This window comes from Anas acuta, chromosome 1 (assembly GCF_963932015.1).
Source record: "Anas acuta chromosome 1, bAnaAcu1.1, whole genome shotgun sequence".
NCBI lineage: Eukaryota > Metazoa > Chordata > Aves > Anseriformes > Anatidae > Anas > Anas acuta.
In genome coordinates, this window is record NC_088979.1 from 176,842,135 (window position 1) to 176,856,349 (window position 14,215).

General features: G+C 36.5%; 1 protein-coding gene across 4 annotated transcripts in view; it reads right to left on the minus strand.

The window, feature by feature from the left end:
* Positions 1-14,215, minus strand: part of GPR85 (G protein-coupled receptor 85) — a 44,237-nt gene continuing 30,022 nt past the window's right edge. For 3 of the 4 annotated variants that reach the window (XM_068669502.1, XM_068669503.1, XM_068669504.1), the window contains exon 2: positions 1-14,215. This exon is cut by the window's right edge and continues 27,524 nt beyond it. The gene's annotated coding sequence lies outside the window, so the exon portion shown is untranslated. The other variant, XR_011092010.1, reaches the window with a different exon arrangement.

The window sequence follows — 14,215 nt, forward strand, 5'->3', positions numbered from 1 at the left end:
CAAGTGCCAAAGACCTGGAATCCCTGTGTGATGTACAGTAGGGATTTGTAAAGCTTTATTTGTTCAAACAAACAAATAAACAAAAATGCAGAAGATGAATTCTGAATTTTGTGGTACACCTCTAAGTGCAAATAACAAAATCATTTCAATAAATATAGTCATATAACTGCTGGAAATCCAGAAGTAGCTCATTTTCCATGTTAGGAAAAAAACTATGACAGAACCCCAAATTAAGAGAGGTTTGGAGTAGAACTGGTCAATACCTTCTTTGAGGTGAGCACACCAATACATCAGAAGACTCCCAGCCTTCTGCCATAAAATGGTAAATGAAGGAGGCAGATTAAACACAAAGGTTTGAAAATAAATCTTCCAGCATCCTTGTGGGACAAGTCTTTTCTTCCTGAAGGAGCAGCTTCTTGCTTTTCAATCCAGCATCTATCAGTGGCTCCCTTTGTGGGGGCTCCTCTGAGTTCCCTGGAAAGCTTCCAACTTTCCACAACCCCTGAGGTTGACACCATTCCTGTGCCCTGCTCCTTTCAATCATCTCCTTCTTCAACTGAACAAGCACAGTTGCATTTGAGGAAAGCACAGTCACAGAATCACAGAATTTTCTAGGTTGGAAGAGACCTCAAGATCATCGAGTCCAACCTCTGACCTAACAAACAGTGTTGTTGTGTTTGTTTGTTTTTTCTTCTCCCTCTTCTTTCTTCCCTTTCTCTGATCCTTCCTCACCTTCTGGTGCTTTATCCTCTGCCATGTAGCCACTGTATTATTTTAGATAAAACATACACTGTACAGTACCATTCACTGTAAACAAACAAACAAACAATAACCCCAAAACACTAAAAACACACAAATCAAACAGTCATAGCCTCCATCACAGAGGACAGAAAACAGGACAGGGGAACCCTGTGCATCGTTGTGAACTGCCAAATATCGTGCTAAGGGAGTGTGGAGGCAGTTAAAATGAATGGGTGTCTGATGGAAAAGAATCCTCTTTTCCTCTTGTGGATTTTCCCAATGCCTGGCCACATTCCTCAGCTGGATGCACACAAGATGTTTGCCTTAGGGAGATAAAACAAAGAAATGTTATGGAGACATCACATTAATGGAATTTAAAGGTTAAGACTGAAATAGCTTTCATTCTAATCCATTTAGTCCTTTTAATTTTCTGAGAAAATTTTGCATTTTAGCCCAATTGTGTTTCCAGGCAAGCCAAATGAGTTCGCTGTTTGATCTGCAAAGAAAAAGGTAAGCCATGTGAAAGCCTCTTGCACCCTCCCAGATATCCACCAAATGCTGTGCTCTTCTAGGGTCACCAGGCAAAGGCATGTGGTAGTTGTGGCAACCTGATGGAGGTCACTGACTCAATGCATGATGCTCCTGCATTTTCTTTACATTGAAAGCAGGGGATGTTTGGAATTACTTTCACCTGCAGAAGATTTCTTCTGGGAATGGGACAATTTGTTTTGTGGCAGAACAGCACTTTTGCTTAGCACTGGGAGCAAGACTACCCTCCGACCTCATTCTGAGAAAGGGGGGAGACACAAGATGATATTTGCAAAGCTGGATGTCAAAAAAAAACAGACCTCTGAGTAAAAACCCAAATGACCCAGCTTTCATAATAACCAGGAAGCTACACCTCTGATTGCCTCTGGGGTTTTATTTAGGAAACAATCTTTGGCAAAAGCAGTTGACCAGTGCCTTCATTTGACCACTTGTATTTTGGTAAGGTTTGGCAGGTATTCAGCTTAAATATTTTTTTTTTGTTGCAAAATTTTGAACTTGCCAAGGTGATGAGTTAGTTATGAACATTTCATCAGCTCTAGCATTTTTTAAACCCTCAGAGAGATTTCTCCCTTATTTTGTTGGAGAATGCCTTGGGTAGAGTGGAATAAAGGATAAGGTGTTAGTGCAGCTAGCTTGAGACCCAGGAGAACCAAGTTCAATTTTCAGCTCCACCATAATCTTCTTGTATGACAGTTCATTGTTTCTGCTTCAGTTCATCATTTTTATTACTTTTGAAACACAGCTGAATATCTTTCTAGATTTCTTTTCTGACCATGAGTTGTTCAGCTCTGTCTAGTAGTCATTAAATGAAACTGAATGGCCTAAAAATATGGGATGCTAGAATGGGAAGTTTTTGTGTCTCTGGGAAATACATAAGATGCTATTTCCTTACTTAGAGCTGTAAAATATACTGCAGTGTCAGTAGTTAGGCCATTAAAGTACAAAAACTAAAAATAAAATAAAATGTTAGATTAAATATCTGATACAACAAACATAGTTACATTATTTATTTATTTATTTTTTAATGGAAACCTTCAGTATTTGCTATGGAAAGGGGAAAGTATATAATTTTTCCAAAATTTGGAAATACTCTGTCAATAGTGATAGACTACATAAGACATCTGAGTACATGATTATGTAAAAACATAAATAAATAATGACAAAACAACAAAGCTGTATTGCAGAAGTTTGGTCCAAATTTTGTTTTAAGAAAACACATTTTTAATACACTCATGTGGACATAATATAAATTTGCCAGTACTACTGGATAACAGTATGAATGCAGTCACTGAATCTGCAAAAATTCAAAGTAGAATTCTTGATTTTTAGTGAATGAATTACGAATTGTCATTGACTCAATGGGCCCCAAATTTCACTCACAAAATTTTAATTCTTCTCTGGTCTCTGAAGTCATAGGTGAGAATGGAAGTGCAGCATATTGTATTGGAAGGTTTTTCATTTACTCATATTAGTGACCATAAAATATGGAGTCTGAAGTTACTTTTTTTTTTTTTTTTTTTGGGGGGGGGTGGGTAGGGGGAAGGGTATAAAACAGTTGAAAGACTTTAAAACATCTAACATTTCCAGGGTTAGTAGGTCTTTAGCTGAATCTGACAATCTATTTCACACTTTATTTCCCCTTATATTAGAGAAGTGATGCCAGCGAGTTTAAAAAATGCTAAAAACTTATGCCTAAAACTTGATTACTCAAAAAGAAATCAATGAGGATTTATCATACCGAGGCTGTAAAACTGAATTTATTATGATGTAGTTCACAACAAATAGATTGCTTTGGATTAGAACTGAGAACTAGTGACTGAAGATCCCATTCTAGCATTATTTTTGGAATAATATTTAACATGAGCATGGTTGTTACCTATCAGTCAGAGAAAAAATTATTCCTTAAGTTATGAGAAGAGAGAAAATTCATTTTAAGTGTATTATTGTATTTCCTTGGGCAAACCTGTAATAACTGTCTGTTTTACTTGTTATTAACAGCTGAATAAAGGTGCACAAGTCATTCTTCTTCCTCTCTACACTGTCTTGGTAAGGACAGTTGTTTAGTTCACTATTTTTTCGAGAGCTCTTGATGATGCAAATGTACAGCAATGCTCTCTCCATGTCATTGAAAGAGACCAGTTTTAGCAGACCACCTCCCAGATAGGATTAGAGTTTTTTAAGGATCAACACTTAACTTTATAGCTGTTGCCAGATATATTTACATGATCCCATGTTGACTTTTTTGGAAAAAGAATTTGTAGAAATAGGTCTATCTATCTGTCTATCCATCTGTCCGTCTGTCCGTCCATCCATTCATCCATCCATCCATCCATCCTAGTTTGAATGTCAGGCAGACATTTCAGGTAGGAAAACTGTAGAACACAAATGAGTCTTAAAGATGGCATCTCTGAGTAGTAAAATGGAGGTCTAAGGCACAGAGTCTCACTACGTGAGACGTGGGCTTCAGTCATTCACATCATTTTAATGACTTTACATGATTTTTTAATCTATTTGTATGCCTGTGAGCTTAATACAAATGACAAATCTTTAGCAAGTTTTAACTGTTTTCAGTATGGGAATTAATTAATTTGTGAATGCATTTGCAGCTCTGACCTGTTCATGGCTTTGAGACAATTATGCTGCAATATGTAATCCTAAATTCTAAGAGAAAACAAATTCCAAGACTGGTCAAACTAAAATATACAACGTGATTTGGTTAAACAAATTTGACTAAAACAAAAGGTACTTACCTGAAGGTGGAGAAAGTTGTTAGAATAAGTTTCCTCGATGTGATTCTGTCTTGAAAACAGGCTAACAGTTATGTACACTCATGAAGACAGGAGATACAGAAACACTGCCTGTTCTGATGGATCAAAATAATGGATTATCCTGCTTTTCTCAATATCCTATTGATATTAATAGATATTAGTTAAATCATTCAACAGATATGACAAACTCTGCACCTAAATGTAAAGTTCTACAGAAGTTAATACCAAGCATATTTACAGACATATTTTTTTTATTTTATTTTTTTTACCAAATGTATGGAATTTTGAACGATTTATCACAGTCCATTACATCCTGAACATTTGCAGAATCACTTCAGTTGGACCATATTGATTTTCAATGGTTCTCTGGGTTTATAATTATACAGTTCTACAGGGCTTGACAGCCCTTATCAATGACAAAAACCAGCTTCAATCAGACACTGAAAATGGAACAATCTTTATGAAATAACATGGTTTCATTAATGTCTGCTGCAGAACAGCATCCAGATGCTGTCCTTAGTCATGACTGACTTGCATTTAGAGTGATATAAAGACACATTATATGGTATAAAGACAAACAATAAAATTCACCTACTCTTTAGCAAGATTGAGGCTTTACTCAGACCTTTTTAAAGAACTTGAGCTTACCAACTTATTTTCAGGCTTTTGTAGACTCCCACCAGCCACAAGTGGCACAATTCCTGTGCCACTACACAGGAATTTCTGCAGCAGGTAGCAATACCAGGTGTAAGACAAAATAATACAATAGATGTAAATAACAGTGGCCCCTACACTCTTTAAAATTTAAAAGGTTCATGAATCCATCGCTTTTTAAGTCAACAGTTGTACATATGTTTTAATTTAAGCTTGTTTTTGAAGCCTGCTGAGACCAACAGGGTTTACCACACTCGTGCTTTCCTGAGTAGGAACCTGCAAGAAGTGTGTGAGGGAAGAAGTGCTGCTGGAATGTGCTGCTACCAGAATGTAACTGGAATTTTCATGACAAAATTCTACCAAGCAAATAAAACAAGTAGACAGCTGTAAAGCTCATTGCCTACACAAATCAATGAATATTGCTAATAGAAGCAGTAATGCATACACACTTAAGAACTTAGTTAAAAAGAAATATGTTCTTTGAAAACATTATGAAACGTGGCCTTTACCTTTTGGCCATGATATATTTTATAACTGTATACTATCACATCTTCTGGAATTAAGTAAATTGCTGGCCTTAACTTCTTGATAATGTGCTTCTCTATGAAAATATTACTTCCCTTGGAAAAACAGAAGAGAAAATTGGATTTTCCTGAGACTTTTTGAGATGTATCCTCATTAGTCCAGGAATAATTCATCTGAGAATTTTAATGAAAATTAAGAAAAGTCATAGAATCAAGATTTGGTGAGTGTATGGCTTCATTGAAGCTGATCTATATATTTTTTTCTCTGATCTCCAAATAGCGTGACTTTAACAACTTAGGCCTTGCAGGTCTTGCTAAGCATCATTTAATAGGAGTTTTATTGTGTAAAATAAAGGTTGTTCCCCTCCACTCAACATTTAAGAAACATTGAGGGTTAAAACAAACCCTTTTTTTTTTTTTTCTTTTAGTGTTGGGCAGATACTAAGTAGGGAGGGAAATGGATGGGGTCAATAAATAAATAAATGAAGCCAATTTAAATATGAGAGAAAATGTGTTGACAGAGGACTTGAAACTAACTGCCTATGGAGAGGGGCTCAGGGAAACACCCAGCATTCACGTGTCCAAGCTGGGTAACGAGAATATGACATTCTCAGAATCCGTGGCTTTTTTGAAAATATTGACTCATTTTCAAAAGTGTGTGTTTTCCTTCTCTCTAGAGAGCACTCTTAAAGATGATTCTATTTCTAGACAGACAGATGCCAGTAACTTAATTTATTCTTCTTAGATTTCACATCTTACACTGTTTGTGAAAGTTGTGCCCAGCTCTGTGCTGTTTTGTTACTGCTGGAGATACTCTAAAAATAACATGTGTGATGGTGATATTTTTAGTAATCATTTTAAATTACCTTGTCATTGGTTGCAATCACATTAATCATGTTGAACATTTTGGGTGCTCAAATTAATGCATGTACCTCCCTAGGAGCGTCATTCTAATTTAATACTAACATCATTTCAATACAAGCAGTAGTTTCAATGAGAGAAGTGTAAGATACTAGTTGTTTGTGAGGTGAAGGTGAGTTTTTGGAAACTAAGAGATTATCTTCTATTATTTTCCTCAAATAAGATTGATAAACTAAAGAATGATATGAAATTGAAGTGGTCTAGGGAAACAGAAAGGAAGATAAAAGTCTGACATCTGGATCTGTGGACAGATGCAGTGATGAGATTTATAAATCTTGGATCCTGAGACCATTGTCTGCATTTCCAGTCTACAGCTCTAATGGGGACCAGCCATTTTAGGAGGGATGGAGGTCCATGGGCTGGGAGATGTTCTGAGGTAGTGGCCAGGCTGCTACAAAACCTGGATAATATACATCTTTTGTCCCTCTGAGGACAGTGACACAGCTGCTGCCGGCCATCACTGGAAGAATCGATGCCCCGCCAAGGAGAGCAGCTCTCACTTGGGGATACAATTTGCATATAAGCACTGCTCCCATGGGTAAATTGCCATTATGTAAAATAAACCTTAACTAAGTTCTGCCTTGTGTCATTTTCTTATATGGTAAATGAGTATTACTAAAAGCTCTCTCCTTAAAAAGGCATCTGTTTGTAGTCCAGCTCATCACTAAGCCATAAGCTTCTAATTTAATTGAGGTTTTCCAATTTAACAACATTTTCTTATTTAAGGACAAGGTGGTCATTTTTTTTTGTCTTGAAATTGTCTCTTATTGAATTCCTTTCCCATCAGTTAGGAGATAGTTTTTGACATCTTTAAGCCACTCAAATAATAACTTCTGACAGCATCGGTATGTCTTAGTCATGGCATCCTGAAATGCTACTATTTCTAAAAATATAAGGGAGGATGCCCATGATTTTTATAGTATACTGTAGGTAAATAAATATATAGATTTATTTTTAAGGTATTTTAAAAGACCTTAGAAAATGCTGCTAGTACTTCAGCAGCTTTTGTTGTGAGAAAGTGAACTGTTATTTCTGTCACTTGTTGAGAACTGCTATCTTAATGGCTTGTGCTTTATGGCAGCCCTGAACCTCACAAAGGCTAGGTTGAAAAAATTCATGTCCTTTTTAGAACTCAGGAAAACTGATTGTCTAAAAATTATAGTAAATTCTGCTATTAAAAAACACTATAGCAAAGAGTTTTCATGCTGCTTTATTTTATTTAATGTAATATTAAAGTTGTCCTTAAAAATGCTTTGCAAATGCTTGCACAAGGACAGTATTTTTTCATTGCTAATATGTTGTCTAAGTAGGAGCTCTCCAACAAAATATTTTTGTTGTTTTACACAGAATTATTATTATTATTATTATTTTTACTACTTGGGACTTATTTATTTATTAATGAGAAGAAATACAAAATAAGTAAACATGGATAATTATATATTATATATATCGTATAATATAAATATATATTATATATTATATATTATATATTATATATTATATATTATATATTATATATTATATATTATATATTATATATTATAAACTTATTCTGATGTTTCTATCAAGGAAACAGAAGTCTATCCATCAAATAAACCTTAAGCATTTATTGGGAGCTGGTAATCACAATGGTTCCATGACCATAGGAGCTCTACGACTTTTTGATCTACTAATACAGAAACACAAATCTAATTTTCCTTGCTTGTATCACGGTGCACAATCCCATGTATAAATGCTCAATAAACTCCAATTTATGCTTTGTTTTCTTGCTGCAGTATGTTAGATATCAGAAAAAGCTTCATCTAATTACAGCATTCCTACAGAATATGTTATAGGGCATCACCTTCCTCTCTGAAATCCACTGCATTTTGCTGCAGTGATAGGATTTCTTTTTTCATATTATTCATCTCATGCAACACACTCCTCCATCCCACTCTCTGAAAAATATCTTTTAAATCAAATCACAGTTCCCAGAAATGTATTTTCAAAGTCTTCTAAAACATTTGCTCCAGGGCTGAAATCTGCATCTTACCAAATTTCATCAACATAGCACTGCTTGTAAGCCTACAAATCTAAATTATTTAATAAAAGAACTCTTGGAAGAAAATTTATATTTATTGTGGCAATCTGAAAATTTGAGTGCTAAAAGGTAGATCTTACCATGAACACAAAAATTATTGGAAATTAAACTGCTTTACTCATGAGCTCTACCACGGTGTTCGAGTGGAAACTGTGATATCAGTACAGATGACACTGTAGCATTTTCAGTACTGTATTTCATGAGTGTGTCCTACAGGCCATCTGAAGTGAAGGACTGTGTTTCAGCAGCATACGTGTTTCTGTGTACAAAATAAAAGGCAAAGTTTGTCCCAGACCCCTTCTTGTTATAACCTTATGGGCAGGATTCCAGTCTCCTCCCTCTCTCCCAGAAATCACTGTTGCTGATCCTCTTAATCTTCACCTTTTATTTTGTGAAGGTTAGCTCAGGATGTGGACTAGAGATGTACATATACGGTTATTATTTTCTATGCCTAAGCTTTTTTTTTTTTTTTTCTTTTTTTTTTTTTTTTCTCCTTCCTCTTTCTGTTCTCCAAAATAAGCAGGTGTTTTACCAGGACACCTAGGTGTTCCTCTTGTATGGTTCCAGTTAGTCTAAAATTCATCACTGTGGCTTTTTATTCCAGAGTATTCAGATGGAGGAGCCTTGAACTTCCAAAAAATTAGTCTTTCTCCCAGAGTCAACAGTCCAAACTTACAGTAAAGCTAGTAAATAAACAACTGTCAACAACTGCTCCTTAAAATAACTCTAATAGATTTAAAAGGCTATTTTGGTGTGTGTGATTTTTTGTTTGTTTTTGTTTTTAATTATTTATTGCATTTAGAATTGACCTTGGATTGGATTAAATCTTATTGATCCATAATTCTTGGGTTCACAGTATGAGTATCTTTTCAAAGGAGTAGCAGAACACTTTCTATACTCTAATTCCCCAGCAAAGATTTTAGCAACAGATTATATACCACTGCTTACCTCTCCTCTTCTTAAACACTTGCCTTGATTTTTATCAATAACATCAGATCTCAAAAGTATTTAACAAATAAGGCAATGATTTTTATCAGAATTTTAAAGCTAGGGAAATAGAAACACGAGGTTGTGAAGTGACTGCTTCAAAATCAGCTGGAAGATCAGTGCCAGGGCTGAGAACTCAGATTTCCATTCCCACTGTGGAGGTAACATTGTCTTTTTTGATTTCCTCATGAGTGTTACCAGGAATTCCTTCTAGACTGTGGTACTAGTTTCTCCATAATATATTAATTTATTTTAGTGCTGTTTTGGACTTTAAGGCTGTTTAGTCTTTATCAGAATGAGCAGGTGCTTCTCTATTCTCACTGATGAGCTATGATATAAAGAAGTGTATCTTCAGCAACACGTGTGAGTGCTGCTTGTGAGTGGTTTCCTTTAAAACTCTTTGATAGTTTAGCTAGATTTTCTCCAAAATATGACCTACTACATGGATACAGCCTGCCTAAACTGTTTTCCTACCCCACAACCTCCTCCTGCAGCCTCTTTTCCAAGAGGCTGCAGGCAGGAGCAGGGAGTGGGATGCTGGTTGAATTCACTGGTTTGTCAGCCTGTGACGTGTTCGCTGCCTCCTTCCTTCCCTCTCTCCGCAGCCCCTTCATCAACAACACATGGCTAGATAGATGTGCCTCCAGCACATGATAGAGACAACAGCATCCCTCATAATATTAGAAGTGTGTTTCTGGCCCTAGGAATTCCCTTGTAGATGTGGCTGGATGTTGTTTGTGTGTTATGGTGTCTGATAGATGTATTTGTTTCTTTTCTTTTTGATGTCTTGATGTCCTTCTCCTGTGATACTGGAACCTGCTGATGTTACTTGGTATAGTGCCTCCTTTACCTCTCAGATACAGGGCATGGTATTTACTGCTCCGTTATTGGCAAGATGCCTCACACGAGAAATAGGTCTTACAGGATTTGCAAGGTAATCCTGATATGAAGACGTTTGCTTGGCTAACTTCATAGAAAATAATAAATAAAGGTATTAAGTCAGATCTCTCATGTAGATTAATATTCCTGCCTGGATCAGAGCAGATGGCTTGTCCTTGCATTCTTACAGTGAAGTCCTAGTGCTGCAAAATAATTTCCTACCCATATTGAGCTTTGATTCTGCAGGTCTTTTTAGTCAGTATACTCTTGAAGTTTAAAACTTGCTTAAGTGTTTTACTTTTGATATGTTTATTTCAGTCTATAAGTGGGGAAATGGACAATTTTATTAATGACCTACTTGAAATGATGACTTATTAAAAGAAGCTGTGGTACATTTTTCAGATAGTCCTTACTCCTTTCATAATTAGCCCTGTTTCTTGGAAAGTTTCTCATTCCCTTAGTCCCACTTGCCACTTACATGTTGCTGGAAGAAAAGAATTGTGTCCTGAACCAGCAAACTCGAAGACTCACCTTTTTGTAGATTCAAAGTGACAAATATTCTACATATATTGTGTGTTAGAAAAGATATTTTAGAACTTAGAATGACTTAATGAAATAATATTGTTAATATAATTTTTAAAGTAATTTTCAAAGCAAACGATCTGTTCTTTATCATGGCTGAGCAAACCTAAGGATCAATTATAACATTTCCTTAAATGTTGTATCACTTTTCCTATGAGAATGATGGAACCATCTCAGAATTCTGGAGCCCAAAAGGCATCTAGGGAACAATTCTGATGAAGATTTCTCTTAGAAAAATACACAGATGGAAAGGTTTGTTATGATCACAGTTGGATGAAAACCATCCTAGGGATTTGCAAATGGCAGTTGGCAGAAAATATGCAAACTATGATTCTGATATAGTAGATCTGGAAATAGATTTGTTATGAGTTACTAATTTTTATAGAGACTTATTCCTTACTGTTTATTTGTTTTAAGTTGCTTTTGTTGGAAGTCATGACATGACAAAAGAACTTTGTGATGGGGGCTGAAACTACTGCCATCTTGAAAGGAGATGGGACGTTGTACTTTCTGTTAAATAACTGAAATAACTGAAAACAGAGGCAGAAATATTTCTTGATGGAAACAACTACTCCTTCAGTGGTGTAGACGTGGAATAATATAAAAAATCATTTAATGATGATCTACCACTTCAGATATGTGAAATCAGTAGGAAGCATTGCCAAGCTACAGTGAAATCTGCAACATTGAGAGATTACTACTGATGGAGAAAATACTTTTTTTTTTTTTTTTTTCCTTCTGTCCCTAAAGTGTAATGAAAAATATACAAGATTTGATAAGAGATCCCAAGTCTGGAGAGAGCCATAATGGAAGAAAAAAATGACTGTGATGAGGGATATTACATGCATAGGAGGGAGGAATATTTAAGACCAGATCTTTAGGAAGTCAACATCTGTTAAATACACAAAACATAAGGAAAACAGTAAAACTGACATTTCTAATGACTGACATCACTACGGAAACATACATCAGGGCATGGAAAGCTAATGAATCCATGTTTGTAATGTTCAAATATTTATTATAGTTCTACAGATAAATTATTCTCCTGTAAAATTTTCTACTTTGTCTTTTGGTTGAGGTCTGTAAGAAAAGTCTAAATTTTACTAGGAGGTAGGATGAGCTTCCCACTGCTTCTGGGACAGTCTCAGTCTAGCCAGGAAGAAGTGCAAAACTGTCAGCAATTTTTCTTGTGATCCACAACACTTATGGCACCCAAGGAAAGCCACTGCTTCTCTTGCCTTTTTTTTTTTTTTTTTTTTTTTTTGTCTTAAAATAGATCAAACTCACACTTTTGTTTTAAAATAATGGGGACATATTTTCACTGAGTAAAATACTGAATCTTTGCAGAAGTCATCAAAACTCTGTTCTCTTGACTATCTCTAACCATAGTAATAGAGTTCTGGTTCACAGAATTACAGAATTGTTGAGGTTGGAAGGGACCATCTGCTACAAGCCCCCTGCTCAAGCAGGACCATCCAGAGCAGTCTGTCCCCAGGTATGGCCTCACTGGGGCTGAGTGGGAAGGATCACCTCCCACAGCTTGCTGACAGTGCAGCTCAGGATACCATTAGTTTCTGATGCAAGGGCACAATGTTGGCATGTATTAAATTTGGTGTCCACCAGGACCCTAGGGTCCCTTTCTACATAGCTGATTTCCAGTCAGTTGGCCCCAGCCTGTACCAGTGCGTGTGGTTGTTCCTCCCCAGTTGCAGGACTTTTCAATTTTCCTTGTTTAACCTCATGAGATTCCTATCAGCCCATTTCTCCAACTTGTTGTGGTCCCTCCAGGTGGCAGTACAACTTCCTGGTGTATGCACCACTCCTCTCAGTTTTGTGTCATCAGCAGAATTGCTGAGAGTGCACTCTGCTCTATCTTCCAGATCACGCTGACTAGCACTTTACACATTATTGACAAAGCTGTCTTGAACCATACACGAAACACTATGTAGGTGATTTAAAATAATCTTCCAACTTTCATTTAATATTGTGCTATGAGCATCGGCTGAAGTCTTCTGCTTCCAAATAAAACTGAATGGTCTGGTAAAAATGGTGACTTTCAAACTAATGTTTGAAGTACGTGCAGATCACTTCTTTGTTTGATCTATTCCATTTCCAAGTCAAACCCTCCATTAGTATGTTCAGAGTAAGTTAATATGATGGTTATATTACTTTCAGAAAGGACAGCATGATATTTTTAGGACTATGAATTGCGATTATGGGATGCCAGTCTTTCAGATTTCATTTAGACAGACAGTGCTATCTTCCATGTAATCATTGTTTTGGAACCTCAGATTCTTTTGTCGTAGGATCTGCTGTCATTTCCCCACTGACAATATCTCAGTATGAATGACTGTATAATACACAGTATAATATATTATTAGAATTAATGTATGTGCTGGGAACTGTGGGGTATAATGAATGTGTGCAAATTTGCCCAGGTCAGTGAGAGACCACATACACAGGGTACCAGTGATCCCTGCTTCAGGTAACTCTCACCTACAAACTCTACTAGGCTGATTATGGGGTTTATAGTTGTTTTGCACAAAACAATGATATTTTGAGGGCTGGTATGAAATAAAAAGAAGGTAGTGTGTTATTTATCAGTGATGGCAGCATAGCCTATGTGCTTCTTGCTGAACAAACCAAGAATCTGTAACGTTTTGCTGGAGAAAAATGTGAACTCTATGTAGGCCAAACAGGATTATCTTCTTAACGACAGCAATTTGCATTACTTTTAATAGGATTTATTCTTAGTGGCTTGTAGCAGGGAATGAAAGAAACATCTCAGCTCTTTAAACAAGATGTTCCCTAAATGAGTTCACAGGGTTACGTGTAATACTGGTATTGTATAGGCACCACTGTGAAACAAGGCTAAATTCAATGACACAACCAAGAAGAAACAGAGAGGAATTATTTTAGCCCTTCTGAACATAAGCAAACATTTTGTTAGTGAAAAGAAATCCTTAGATAATTTTGGCGTGAGATGAGGCAAGGAGAAAGAAAGACTATGAAATGTGTTCTTTAGTGCATTAGAGGAACTTTTTATGAACAGCAGAGTGGAGCATCTACAGTGGGTGCAGAGCAAACCAGAGAGGATCACAGAATCATTTAGGTTGGAAGAGACCTCCAAAATCACCAAGTCCAACCTCTGCCCTAACACTAACAAGCCCTCCACTAAACCATATCACTAAGCTCTACATCTAAACGTCTTTTAAAGACCTCCAGGGATGGTGACTCAACCACTTCCCTGGGCAGCCCATTCCAATGCCTAACAACCCTTTCAGTATGAAAATAGGATGGTTTGCTCAGATAGCAGAGCCAGGCTGTCTGGCTGGGTTTTCAGAAGCTGCTCTGGTAACTCCTCAGTGAAGGTGAGGGCTGATGCACAGAGCCTCCACTATCGACATACAAAGTGCAGAACAGCAAATGTGCAACTTAATAGTAACAGTTTTTCATATGTCATTTCACTCTTGCTATGAACCCCCACACAGTCTTTGCATAACTTAGGCCAACGTCTTTAAGTTGTGTCA